The sequence below is a fragment of the Balaenoptera acutorostrata genome, chromosome 21 (assembly GCF_949987535.1).
Source record: "Balaenoptera acutorostrata chromosome 21, mBalAcu1.1, whole genome shotgun sequence".
NCBI classification, from domain to species: Eukaryota; Metazoa; Chordata; class Mammalia; order Artiodactyla; family Balaenopteridae; genus Balaenoptera; species Balaenoptera acutorostrata.
In genome coordinates this window covers 5,287,554-5,300,441 of record NC_080084.1, presented here as the reverse complement: position 1 = coordinate 5,300,441, position 12,888 = coordinate 5,287,554, and the positions used below count along the sequence as shown (strand labels likewise).

The following is a 12,888-nucleotide window of genomic DNA, read 5'->3' as shown; positions in this document are numbered from 1 at the left end:
ACTTAACTTTTGAATTTATGTATTTCTTTATTTTTGCTTTATTTTCTTACTAGAACCTCCAGTAATATATTTAATAAAAGTGGTGAGCGCAGATATCGGTGCCTTGTTTCTGATCTTACAGAGAAAGCATTCAGTCTTTCACAGTTAAATGTAATGTCGGTATAGGTTGTAGATCATCTTTATGAGTTTCAGTATGTTCCTTTTCTATTCCTAGTTTGCTTGGAGTTTTCTTTCTTCTTTTTTTAAAATCATGAATGGGATTGGATTTTGTCAAGTGCTTTCTCTGCATTAATGGATAGGATTACATGACTTTTCCCCCTTAATCTATTGGATATGATGGATTACATTATTTGATTTTCAAATATTTAACCAACTTTGCATAACTGGAATAAATACCATTTGGTTATGGTATATTATTCTTTTTATATATTTCTGGATTTAATTTGCTAATATTTGGCTGAGGATTTTTACAGGCAATTTCATAAAAAATATTGGTCTGTAGTTTTCTTCTTTCTATACTATCCCTGTCTGGTTTTGGTATCAAGGTAATACTGGCTTCATAAAATTAATTAGGAACTGTTCCCTCTACTTCTATTTCTTATCAAGTCATGTAAAATTGGTGTTAATTCTTTAAGTCTTGAGTAAAAGTGAAACATCTAAGCCTGAATATTTCTTTTGGGAGTTTTAAAATGAAAAATCAGTGTTTCTAATGGTTACAGGAAAATTGAGATTATCTATTTCATCTTGGCTGAGTTTTGGTAGTTTTGGGTGTAGAAGCATGGGTCCATTTCATCTACATTTTTGAATTTATAGTGTAGACTTGTTCATAATAACTTGTCCCTTATTAACCTGCAGGATATGTCATGGTATCCCCGGTTGCATTTCTGATATCTGTGATTTGTGCCATCTCTCTTTTTATCTTGATCAGTCTTGCTACATCTTTATTGATAAGATTGTTTATTTCCAAGAACCAGCCTTTTGTTTCATTGATTTCCCCCCCTATTTTCCTGTTTTCAGTTTCATGGATTTTTGTTTCATCTTTATTATTTCCTTCTTTCTGCTTGTTTAGTGTTTTTTCCTCTTCCGTTTTTACTATTTTAATATAGAAAATTAGATTATTGCTTTGTAATATTTACTTTCCCAATTTAGTGCTATAAACTTCCCTTTCAGCATTGCTTTCACTTCATTCCACAAACTTTGATCTGTTATACCTCCATTTTCTTTTATTCTATGCATTTAAAATTTTTTCCTTGACTTTTTACCCATGAGTTATTTGGAATTGTGATGTTTAGTTTTCATGTGATTGAAGATTTTCCTGTTGTCTTTCTGTTATTGACTTCTAGTCTGATTCCATTATGGCTAGAGAACATACTCTCTATGATTTTAATTCTTTTAAATCTGCTAATGTTTTTTTATCACCCAGTATATGGTATATGAGTGAATGTTCCATGGACACTTGAATATGTATTCTGCTTTTATTGAGTGTGTTCTTTAAATGTCAGTTATATCCTGTTGATTGATGATGTTTTCAGTTCTTCCATATCCTTGCTGATTTTTCTCTCTGGTAGTTCTATAAATTGCTGTGTTGAAGTCTCAAATAATAATTGTAGATTTAAAATGTTCTCCTTTTACCTTTTTCAGTGTTTGCTTCATGTGTTTTGAAGTTCTTTTGTTTGGTGCACACACATTTAGTATCACTAGGTCATCTAGGTGGATTATTCCTGTTATCTTTATGTAATGACCCTCTTTGCCCCTAATAATTTCCTTTGCTCTGAAATCTACTTTATCTGATATTAATATAACCATTCCTGCTTTTTCTGATTAATGTTCATATGATATATCTTTTTCATCCTTTTACTTTGAACTACCTATATCATGATGTTTAAAGTAAGCTTATAGACAGTATATAGTTGGATCATGCTTGTGATTTTTTTCATCTACTCTTCCAATCTCTGTCTTTGACTTGGTTACTTAGATCATTTGCAGTTAATGTAATTATTGCTATGTTAAAGATTAGGTCTACCATTTTATTTTTTGTTTTGTCTTTTACCTTAGTTTCTGAATCCTATGTTTCTCTTATTTTGCCTTCTTGTGGGTTACTTAAACATTTTTTAATAAGTCCATTTTAATCTAATTTACTTATAATCATTTGTGTATACTGTTTGTATAGTTTTCTTAGTGGTTGCTTTTGGCATTACACTATACATATGTAACTTATCATAGCCTACTGGAATCAGTGTTTTATTACTTCAAGTGAAGTTTCAAAATTTTACTTCCATTTAGGTCTCTTAATAGTCCCCAGTTTTAAAGTATGATTTTCTGTAGTATTTCCTTTATATACATTGAGAACCACATCAGATGGTGTCATAATTTTTGCTTTGACCATCATATAGGATTTAAGAAACTCATGAAGCTAATGAGAGTCTCTTATATTTACCCCATTTGTTTTCACCCATTCCATTGTTCCCCTTTTCTTTCTGAAGTTCCCAGTCTTCTGTTATTGTTTTTTTATGTTTTCATAACAGTAGGTGATATCTGGGCTTTCCAGTGCCATTGGATATGAGTTTCAGGAAACACTGAGCCTGGCTCACTTAATGCTGCTGAGTTGGAGGGTTTGTATATGTTGGGCCTGTTGGCACAGCAGATGCTAGCAGATTAGACTAATGCTTATGGGACTAGTGCCCCAGGAGGATGCATTCCCATTCAGGCTATGCTGCTGCTACAGTTGATCAAATCCCCCTCTACCCCAGGTGTGGGGCAGTGACCTGCTGCTGTCACTGCTTCTTTATTAGGCTGCTTTTGCCTCAGGTGTGTGGTGGGATCCCTTGGAAGCTGCTGCTGCTGTCAATCACAAGGTTAAATTCATTTTAGAAATACTTAAATATAAATATGTAGCCTGGCTCTTGTAGGACCTCTGTATTTGTTTTTTATTGCTTTCATACGAATTACCACAAATTGAGTGACTCAAAACAACGTAAATTTATTACCTTACAAGTCTGACATTGGTCTCAATTGAGTCAAGTAAAAGTGTTGGCAGGATCGACAGATGAATGGATAAAGATGTGGCACATATATACAATGGGATATTACTCAGCCAGAAATGAAATTGAGTTATTTGTAGTGAGGTGGATTGACCTAGAGACTGTCATATAGAGTGAAGTAAGTCAGAAAGAGAAAAACAAATACCGTATGCTAACACATATCTATGGAATCTAAAAAAAAAAGAAAAAATGGTTATGAAGAACCTAGGGGCAGGACAGGAATAAAGACTCAGCCATAAAGAATGGACTTGACACAGGGAGGGGGAAGGGTAATCTGGGATGAAGTGAGAGAGTGGCTTGGACATATATACACTACCAAATGTAAAATAGATAGCTAGTGGGAAGCAGCCACAAAGCACAGGGAGATCAGCTCTGTGCTTTGTGTCCACCTAGAGGGGTGGGTTAGGGAAGGGAGGGTGGTAGGGAGACGCAAGAGGGAGGAGATATGGGGATATATGAATATGTATAGCTGATTCACTTTGTTATGAAGCAGAAAGTAACACACCATTGTAAAGCAATTATACTCCAATAAAGATGGTTAAAAAAAAAAAAAGTGTTGGCAGAGCTACATTCTTTTCTGGAGGCTCTTAGGGGTGTTTCTGTTCCCTGGACTTTATCAGCTTCCAGCGGTCACCTGTAGTCCTTGACTCAGAGTCCCCTTTGTCCACCTACAAAACCCAAAATGTTGCATCTCTCTGATTCTGCTTCTATTAGGACATCTCTCTCTTTCTCTTTCTACAGTTGGGAATGATTTTCTGCTTTTACGGACTCATGCAATTAGATTTGTTCCATGAGGTAATCCAGGATAATCTTTCTATCTCAAGGTCTATAACTTCAGTCATATCTGCAAAGTCCTCTTTACCATGTAACAACATATTAATAGGTTCTAGGGATTAGGGTGAGGGCATTTTTAGGAGCCATTATGCTGCCTACCACACCCTTAACAAGTGACCTTGAGAAAGTTACTGAGATTTTTAAAGCCTTACTTTCCTCAAACATAAAATGGAAAGAAAGATATCTAGTTAATATCATGAAAGTGAAACAGTATATATGAAATCAACTAATTCAAAAAGTAAGATTTCTTCTTTTTCTTTATGATTTACGTGATTCTCAGAGTTCAGGTACTTGAAGAGTTACTTTTTTTAAAACAGAGCTAAGGAATTTCAGGGTTCAGGTGCTGTAAGATTGTCTGAATTATCTGAGTAACAATTAGCTAAGCACAGGTGTAAAGCATTTGATTTACTCCCTGGTGTTCTTTATCTTCTCATCCCACTAAATCCATATCCCTTGTCTAGCTCCAGCCAGTAGAGTCAGAGCTTGTTTTACTGTTTAACTAAAGTTCAATTTAAATTCTCTCTACATCTCCAGATTCTCAGCCCTGGTTGCATATTACAGTCACCTGGGAAGATTTCAAAAACTACTGATGCCTAATTTCTACCTATCATGGATATTTGAGGAGGGACCTGGCATGAAGTGCTCTAGCTTATGGTTTGTGGAGCCAAATCATAGTCTACACTGAGCCAAATCATTTGCGGTATCACCTCTAAAAAGGAGTTTATCTGTGGTGACTAATGCTCTTCCTTTGTCAGTATGCTTGATTTGTCCCTCTTTGGAGGAACAAAAAAGGGGGGGGGGAAACCCCAGCAGTTTGGCTCCCTGAATTACAACCTGATGCTGTGGAATTAGTGTTGGCTCAGAGCGCACATCTTCGGATACCCATTCTCTCTCCTGCTCCCTTGCGTGAACTTATATCCTTGGGCAGTTTTTCATCCACCACCCTCTTTTGCTTCTAATCTTAGCAAGTAAAGTCTCCCCTTAATGAAACAGCATTTCATGAGACTTGCTGGGAGCATAGGTCTGTTCCAGACCTATCAAATGTTAGCTAAAGCAGATATAAGTGATGTGTTTTTGGCATTCATCCTTATGGGTTGGAGAGAGAAGACAGCATTTTATCCTTTTAGGTGTCATCTGACTGGGCAAATGGGTTCTTTCCCTCTGCTGCCTACCATGTCAAAAACTGAGGGTGTTACCTCTAGAAGGTATCTTCTAGGTATCAAAATAGTTCAGATAAATCAAATTTCTCAGTAAAAGATGGCAAAACTATGGCTTAGGTGGTTAATTTTACATGTCAATTTGTCTGGGCCACCATGCCCAGTTATTTGGTGAAATATTTTTCTGGATATTTCTGTGATGGTGTTTTTGTGTTTTTTAAAATTTTGATTTTTATTTATTAATTTATGCTTTTGGCTGCGTTGGGTCTTTGTTGCTGCACGTGGGCTTTCTCTATTTGCAGCAAGTGAGGGCTACTCTTTGTTGCGGTGTGCGGGCTTCTCATTGCGGTGGCTTCTCTTGTTGCGGAGCATGGGCTCTAGGTGCACGGTCTCAGTAGCTGTGGTGCACGGGCTTAGTTGCTCCACGGCATGTTGGATCTTCCCAGACCAGGGCTCGAACCCATGTCCGCTGTATTAGCAGGCAGACTCTCAACCACTGCGCTACCAGGGAAGCCCAGGTTACTTTTGAACTGCAATCCCCACACTTGTAAAATGACATTAAAAACCACTCTTTCTGTGGGTTCTTAGAATTAATTAAGCAGGTTATGTGTGTAAAGTATCCTGGCACTTGAATGAGTTGTCAGAACCAAGGGCTGCTGGAGACGATGCTTATGCCCTAGGTCATCTCCCCTTCTACTGGGCGGCAAGTAAACACAGACACAGTAGTCAGTGCTCTGGAAGAAGTGAGTTCTGGTGCTGCAGAGCACAGAATCTTTTTTTTTCTTAATTTAAATTTTATTTTATATTAGAGTGTACTTGATTTACAATATTGTGTTAGTTTTAGGTGTACAGCACAGTTATTCAGTTATACATATATCCATTCTTTTTCAGATTCTTTTCCCGTGCAGGTTATTGCAGGATATGGAGTAGAGTTCCCTGTGCTATGCATTAGGTCCTTGTTGATTACCTATTTTATATATAGTCGTGTGTATATGTTAATCGCAAACTCCTAATTTATCCCTCCGCCCCTTCCCCTTTGCAGAGCACAGAGTCTTGGAAGGGAGAGTTCAGGCTTCTTGGAGGAGGTGCCATCCTTTCTCAGGATGTGTAGACGCTCCTGGGGTGGCAGGAGGGAGCAGTGTGTGTCAGAGTTTGAGAAGTATAAGAAAATATGGCAAAACTAAGGTACAGGACTGGACCTCAGGGTTTGGGAAAGAAATGAGAGTTGATACTGGAAACCTACTGGGGCCAAACAGAAAAGGGCCTTCTTTGTCCTGTCAGAGGTTTTAATGTTTATCCTGAAGGCTGTGGGAAACGCTGAACAACAGTGAGATGGACTTCTGGTTTAGAGGCTCACTCGGACCTCCGTGTGGAAAGCACTTGATGGGGTGCAGGCTGAATTGTAATCTAAGGGTCCCACTTAAGTTGTAAAAGGTTGGACTGGATTTCGGAGATCCGAGAGGGAATGGGTGGGGCCTGGTGACCAGTTAGAAAAGGGAGGGCAGCAAGTGTGGGTGACAGTTTATAGCTGCATCTTTTTGTGAGATACAGAGCACAGTAGGAAGGGATTGGGGCTGGGGAGAGGATCTTACTTCATCTTCAGTGCTTTTGAGGGGCCTGGTAGACAGGTCTGGGCCCAAGGTACAGATCTGGGCTTTTTGGGAGGACAGGTGTTTGAAGGCATGGGAGAGACTTAGGTTACCCACAAGAAGGTCCAAAGAGTCATAGGTGTGAGAGCTTTTTCAGTGGGTATATTGAGGATGCTTATAAGCTGAAAGAAAGTAGCCAGCAGAGGAAGGGTGTGAAGATCTAGGAGAGGAAATGATTGCTCATTTGTTTTCAAAAAGCTGAATGCTTATTGTGTGCCTGGCCCTTTTCTAGGATCTGGGGTTCACACCGTGTGTTATCTCTTCTGCAAGGACAGTTCAACTCATCCCCTGGTGAAGAGAAGTCAGATTATTCTTTGCATCCCATTCAGGTGTAGGAACTGTTCTGTCCCTCTGAAGGGACTTTACTTAACCAGAGTAATAAGTTAGAAATCAAAAGAAATTAGAGCTGGAAGGGACCTTAAAGGCCACTGTACTTAATGTTGCCTAATATTTTACCTTGATTGTAAGAAAAATTTATTGCAGAGCCCATTCTCTTCAGAGTTCCTTCACTGAACTTTCTTTGTGTTTTTCATCCAGTGGGTCTAGCTTGTAGATTTTGGCCTCCTCGTAAATTTGCTTCTTCATCCACATTACATTTTGCCCGGACTATGGCAGAAGCTCCTGGGTGGTTTCGCGGCCCCTGGGCTCATCAGTTCCTCTAAGTTCATCTGCCTACTCGGGTTGAGTGATCTTCTAACATAAAAAGATACACTTAAAATAATGCTGCTAATGGCTTGCCCACACAGAGTTAGTGCATACTAGCCGCCCAGCGTGTGCTCTGCCCAGAGGCGTGTAGTCTGAACTGTGCTTGGCCAAGCCTCCTGGGGCTCTTTGGCCCTGAGGAAGGGGAGCTTTTTGTGATCACTCCCTTTATCTAATCAGTCCTTCAGCAGCGGGGCGCCTTTTTCTAATCAGCGGAGGCACCCTTACTCAGCCTGTGGTAGCCCCAGGGCTCATCACCTGTGGGATACAAGCCATGCTCTCTCCCAGGCTTGCTTCGACCAACATCTCTATTCTGTCCCTTCTCACACTTGGACCCCCCGGCGTTTAGTCATCCCCACCTGCAGTATTTACAGTGCCCAGCAGGTGTCAGGCTTGAGTGTCTTTGCACAGGTGCTCCCTCTGCAGTTACTGCACCTCCTCCTCCACCTCTGCAGAGCCTCAGCTTTCTCGATTGTACTTCAGGGTTATCATGAAGCCATCACTTAGATATAACTTTTTGCCTCCATAGGAACCTCTGTGCATAAAGGTTATGGTTCTTTATCTCATGTGATTGAAATTTTGAGTTTATACATGTCCCTCCTTAACGAGGCTTTAAGGGCAGGAGTCGTTTCTAATCCTTAGCACAGAGCAGATGCTTTTTTTTCTTTTTAGATGCTTTTTTTTTTTTTTTTTAAGAAGTAGATGTGTCTTGGGGTTCACTTGGGATAGGTAGGCAGAGAGAACAGCATCTGACAAGGCACAGAAGTGGCAATCAGCCCAATGTCTGGACAAGGATGTAAGCTCTGAGATTTTTTATTTATTTATTTATTTTTGGCTGTGCTGGGTCTTCGGTTCGTGCGAGGGCTTTCTCTAGTTGCGGCAAGTGGGGGCCACTCTTCATCGCGGTGCGGGGACCGCTCTTCATCGCGGTGCGCGGGCCTTTCACTATCGCGGCCCCTCCCGTTGCGGGGCACAGGCTCCAGACGCGCAGGCTCAGCAGCTGTGGCTCATGGGCCCAGCTGCTCCGTGGCATGTGGGATCTTCCCAGACCAGGGCTCGAACCCGTGTCTCCTGCATTAGCAGGCAGATTCTCAACCACTGCGCCACCAGGGAAGCCCTAGATGCTTTTTAATGATGATAAAATGTACGGTTTAAATCACTCATTTTACAATAATTTTGCTTTAGGTTGTGACAGAAATAAAGTTTCCAGAAGTTGTGTTCCTGCAATAAGAAATAAAGATGTGACCTTCCAGTTGTGTAAAGCTCATGAATGCTGTGTAAGTGCGTCGGGTGCAATAAGGAACCTGGAGCTAAATGGGCTAGTTCTGAGAGAGAGAGACTTAACTATGTTAACAAAGGTAAGCCTTCATTGTGTCCTGCCAACATTTGATAGTTGCTTTTGGGGCAAACTAAATGGGTAAAATTTTAAACTGTTCTCCCCATTAAAGGGATTGAATAAATAGGCCACTTTGGTGCACCTGTGTCTTGCGAATTGTCCACTTGGAGATGGAGGTTTAGAAAGTGAGTTTCAGTCTTGTTTAAGTCTCTTCCCATCAGACTGGTCTCGTGATTTCCTACACACCATGTTACTTCCTGTCTACCTTTTCTTGGTGTTGTTCATGCCTGGATTGTCTCCTGTACCTGCTCAAACCTTGGTCCATTCTCATTTGTACCATGGAAGTTTGTCATGCTGGATGCTGTCAGAACGAATTTTACTTAAGTTTGTGTTAAGCCGCAAAGCACACATTTTGTATAATTTCTGTTTTTTGTGTTTGTTTATATTTTTATGGTTTCTCTTCAAGAAATATTATGAGAAGGGAAATAGCAAGATGTAAAGACCAAAAAAGTCATCATTCTCTTTAAATTGTTAGAACATGTATCTGCAATCATAATTATAATGCACTGTGGTATGTGTTAAAATAGGAAATATATGTAATGTCCCGTAGGAGCAGCAGAGTCAGTGGTGTTAGTGGGGGTGTGTCACGGAAGTAATCACAAAGCAGGTGACTGTTGGTTGGGGTCCTGAAACATTAGTGTGTGTTCCCTGTGTCCGGTAGTGGTCTGGAGGGGTCAGGAAGCCTGCCTTTCAGTTTGAGGGAACAGAGGGTTTGAGGTCCTCTCTCTTCTATTGCTCCAGTATACTGCATAGCAGCTAATAAAATACTGGGTTTATAGTTGACATTTAAATCGCTGATTGATCATCAAGATTGGGATGTATCATTGGAAATGAAAATAGGAAGAGTCTTATGCTTTTTAGGTTTTTCTTTTTTTTCCTATGTCTCAGAAGGCTCTTTGACGGGAGACTTTTTATTCTCCCATACAATTCCATGAATACTTTTACCCTGGCACTTATTTTAATGGCATTTTCAATTTATAAATGTCTTTGAAACACATATTGTAAACTATTTGAGGGTAATGACCATGGCCATTGGTGGCACATTTTAAATGTGCATCGTGTTAAGTTTTTTTTTTTTTTAATTTTATTTATTTATTTATTTATTTATGGCTGTGTTGGATCTTCCTTTCTCTGCGAGGGCTTTCTCTAGTTGTGGCAAGCGGGGGCCACTCTTCATCGCGGTGCGCGGGCCTCTCACTATCGCGGCCTCTCTCTCTGCGGAGCACAGGGTCCAGACGCGCAGGCTCAGTAATTGTGGCTCACGGGCCCATTTGCTCCGTGGCATGCGGGATCTTCCCGGACCAGGGCTCGAACCCGTGTCCCCTGCATTGGCAGGCAGATTCTCAACCACTGCGCCACCAGGGAAGCCCCATCGTGTTAAGTTTTGAGTGTCATGTGGTCTACCATCAGTGCTTCCCTCTTTCACCCAGTTTTCTTCCTCATTTCCTTCTCCAAATTTGTCTCATTTTTCTACTTTCCCTTTTGCTTCTCTATTCTTGCTTTCTCTTTCCCATTGCATCTGTCATTCTTCTTTTCCTTCTCCTTCTGACTTCATTATGGCCAACCGAAGCTTTTTCTAGTCTGTTCTCTATCTTCCTTGCCTCTTTATTGCCATCCACAAACTCTTACAGAATATTCTTGGTTGACTCCCTTACTTCCTAGCATACCCATGTACTTCATGATCACTTTAGAACATTGAAAAGGGTTGGAATTTTTAAAAATAGGTAATTCTAATCAGTCTTCTTTCACCTCTGGTATAAGACTCTTCTTCCTCAATCTGACCATTCTCAAATCTAGAAGTACTCCAGCTCATTGGTCCTCCTTACCCCCATGTTTAGGCCAAAGAACTTGTGAAACCTTAGCCCTGTTTAATACTTGAATTTATCAAAACATAAGAGAGCTAATTCTGCCTAAGGGCACCAAAGAAGAATAAAGATGCCACAGATAAACGTTTAGTCCAGATTTATAATGGACTCTAAGTGCCTAGTTGAGTGCTGACCATTAACTCACTTGAACAACAGGGAGCTCATGACAGAAACTAACATGTTAATTGTATAGACACTTCACCATTCCTCAGTGTAGCTGATAAACTGCATCCAGTTAGCTTAAATAACATGAATGATGAATTTCCCTGTGTATATAAATTGGGAGTTTGTAAAGTTATCTTTTTCCCTTTGTACAACTACTGACTACCACCTCGCTTCGTCACGGCAATAGAAAATGATGACTAAGAAACACATTGTCTCTGGGCTTCCTTGGTGGTGCAGTGGTTGAGAATCTGCCTGCTAATGCAGGGGACACGGGTTCAAGCCCTGGTGTGGGAAGATCCCACATGCCGGGGAGCAACTGGGCCCGTGAGCCACAACTACTGAGCCTGCGCGTCTGGACCCTGTGCTCCGCAGAGAGAGAGGCCGCGATAGTGAGAGGCCCGCGCACCACGATGAAGAGTGGTCCCCGCTTGCCACAACTAGAGAAAGCCCTCGCACAGAAACGAAGACCCTACGCAGCCAAAAATAAATTAATTAATTAATAAAAAAAACAAAAACAAAAAAAACCCCACATTGTCTCAGTATCAGTGGACATAATGTCTTAGTATTCTACAAAAATCTCTAAATTCTTAATCTAAAAGATATATCTGCCAATATCTTATATCCTTATCCTTTGTTAATATAAATATCCAATCTATGAACGTCTCAGTTTCCTTACTTAGAATATGAGGTGGATAGATTTGCTAATATCTAGGGACCTTTCCAATTTTAACATTCCCTGGTTATAAGGGCTGAGCCAAATACAGTGGCTCCTGAATCATTAACCTCGCTCACGATGAAAGTTATCAGCAAGATCTGCATGCAAGAGATCAAATATTCATATCCGTATATACTGTAGCACATTGACTTTTACAGAACTCAAAGTAACACAACATAGTTACATTCATAGACTTAAGGTCACTGTGGTATACTTTACAGTTTTTCTTTTCCCTAGGAAGGAAATGTAGATCCCTGGGAAGGGATTTCTTTCTCTGCTTTTTAGTAATGTAAGCCTTTATTATCTCTTGGATCCTAAAAATGGGTAGGGTTTTGGCAGGTGGAGCTTAGGAGAGACCCATCAGGTGGCAGGGACAATATGAGAAAGGGCAGAAGGAAGAATGGATTTTGAGAAGGACCTGATATCTTACATGATGAGAGCAGCGTTTCACAATGTCTGTCCTGCAGAACACTGGTTTTAGATGATGTTGATGTAGTTACAAGACAGAAGCATATGGGAAGAGCCGTACTCTACATCCCGACATGAAATTCAGGTTTCACTTTGTTACATTATGTACTCTGAAAAGTTTTGGAGGAAGGAAGTGATTTCATTTTTTTAATTCAGTCTTACTCACAGTTACTTGAGAAACCTATATTCAGCTGATGGGACTGTATTTTGTGAAAGGCCAATCGAGAAATGCTGAGATGGAGCTTAAGATATTTCTGTGTGGGGACAGGCATGTGATTATTTTTCTTATAATTCTTTACTGTTTGTCCTAACAGTTGTTACTTCGCAGGGTTTTTTTTTTTTTTTTTTTTTTTACATCTTTATTGGAGTATAATTGCTTTACAGTGTTGTGTTAGTTTCTGCTGTATAACAAAGTGTATCAGCTGTATGTATACATATATCCCCAGGTTTCAGTTTTAAGCCTTCTGTTTTTACCTGAGTCATTGGGCCTCTTAGAAAGCTCAACAATTCTGCGGTCTTCATCTCTTATGTAGTTTCCAGAAGCTCCTGGCACTTACCAGTATTTCCTCTTGATTCTTTTCCTCCGACTTCAAACTTCTTACGATTATGAGCTGATTGTTTTCTCAGCCTCTAGTGTCAAAACCAGCCACCTCGCTCATCTTCATTGTCTCAGTTACAAGGTGCAATATTTCCCACGTTTATGTGTGTCAAAATATAAGTCAGGGATTGATACATAGCATATGCTCAATAACAATTGTATTTCCTTTTTTTCTTTGTTCAAAGGTATCCAAACGCTGGCCAAGTTCTTAAATTGAAAGTAGAGTGATCTAATTTATTCAGCTCATCCAACCATCAATATTGAACATTTGTCTTTTTTCTTACACATATTTCTTGTA

The 12,888-nt window shown here is 40.1% G+C and overlaps 1 long non-coding RNA gene across 1 annotated transcript in view; it reads left to right on the top strand.

Annotated features, from left to right (window-relative positions):
* The window catches only part of LOC130706116 (uncharacterized), a 29,653-nt gene that overhangs the window by 3,851 nt on the left and 12,914 nt on the right, over positions 1-12,888 (top strand). Inside the window, exon 2 of the long non-coding RNA XR_009006518.1 lies at positions 8,569-8,741. This is a non-coding gene — a long non-coding RNA (uncharacterized LOC130706116). The remainder of the gene's footprint in view (positions 1-8,568; positions 8,742-12,888) is intronic.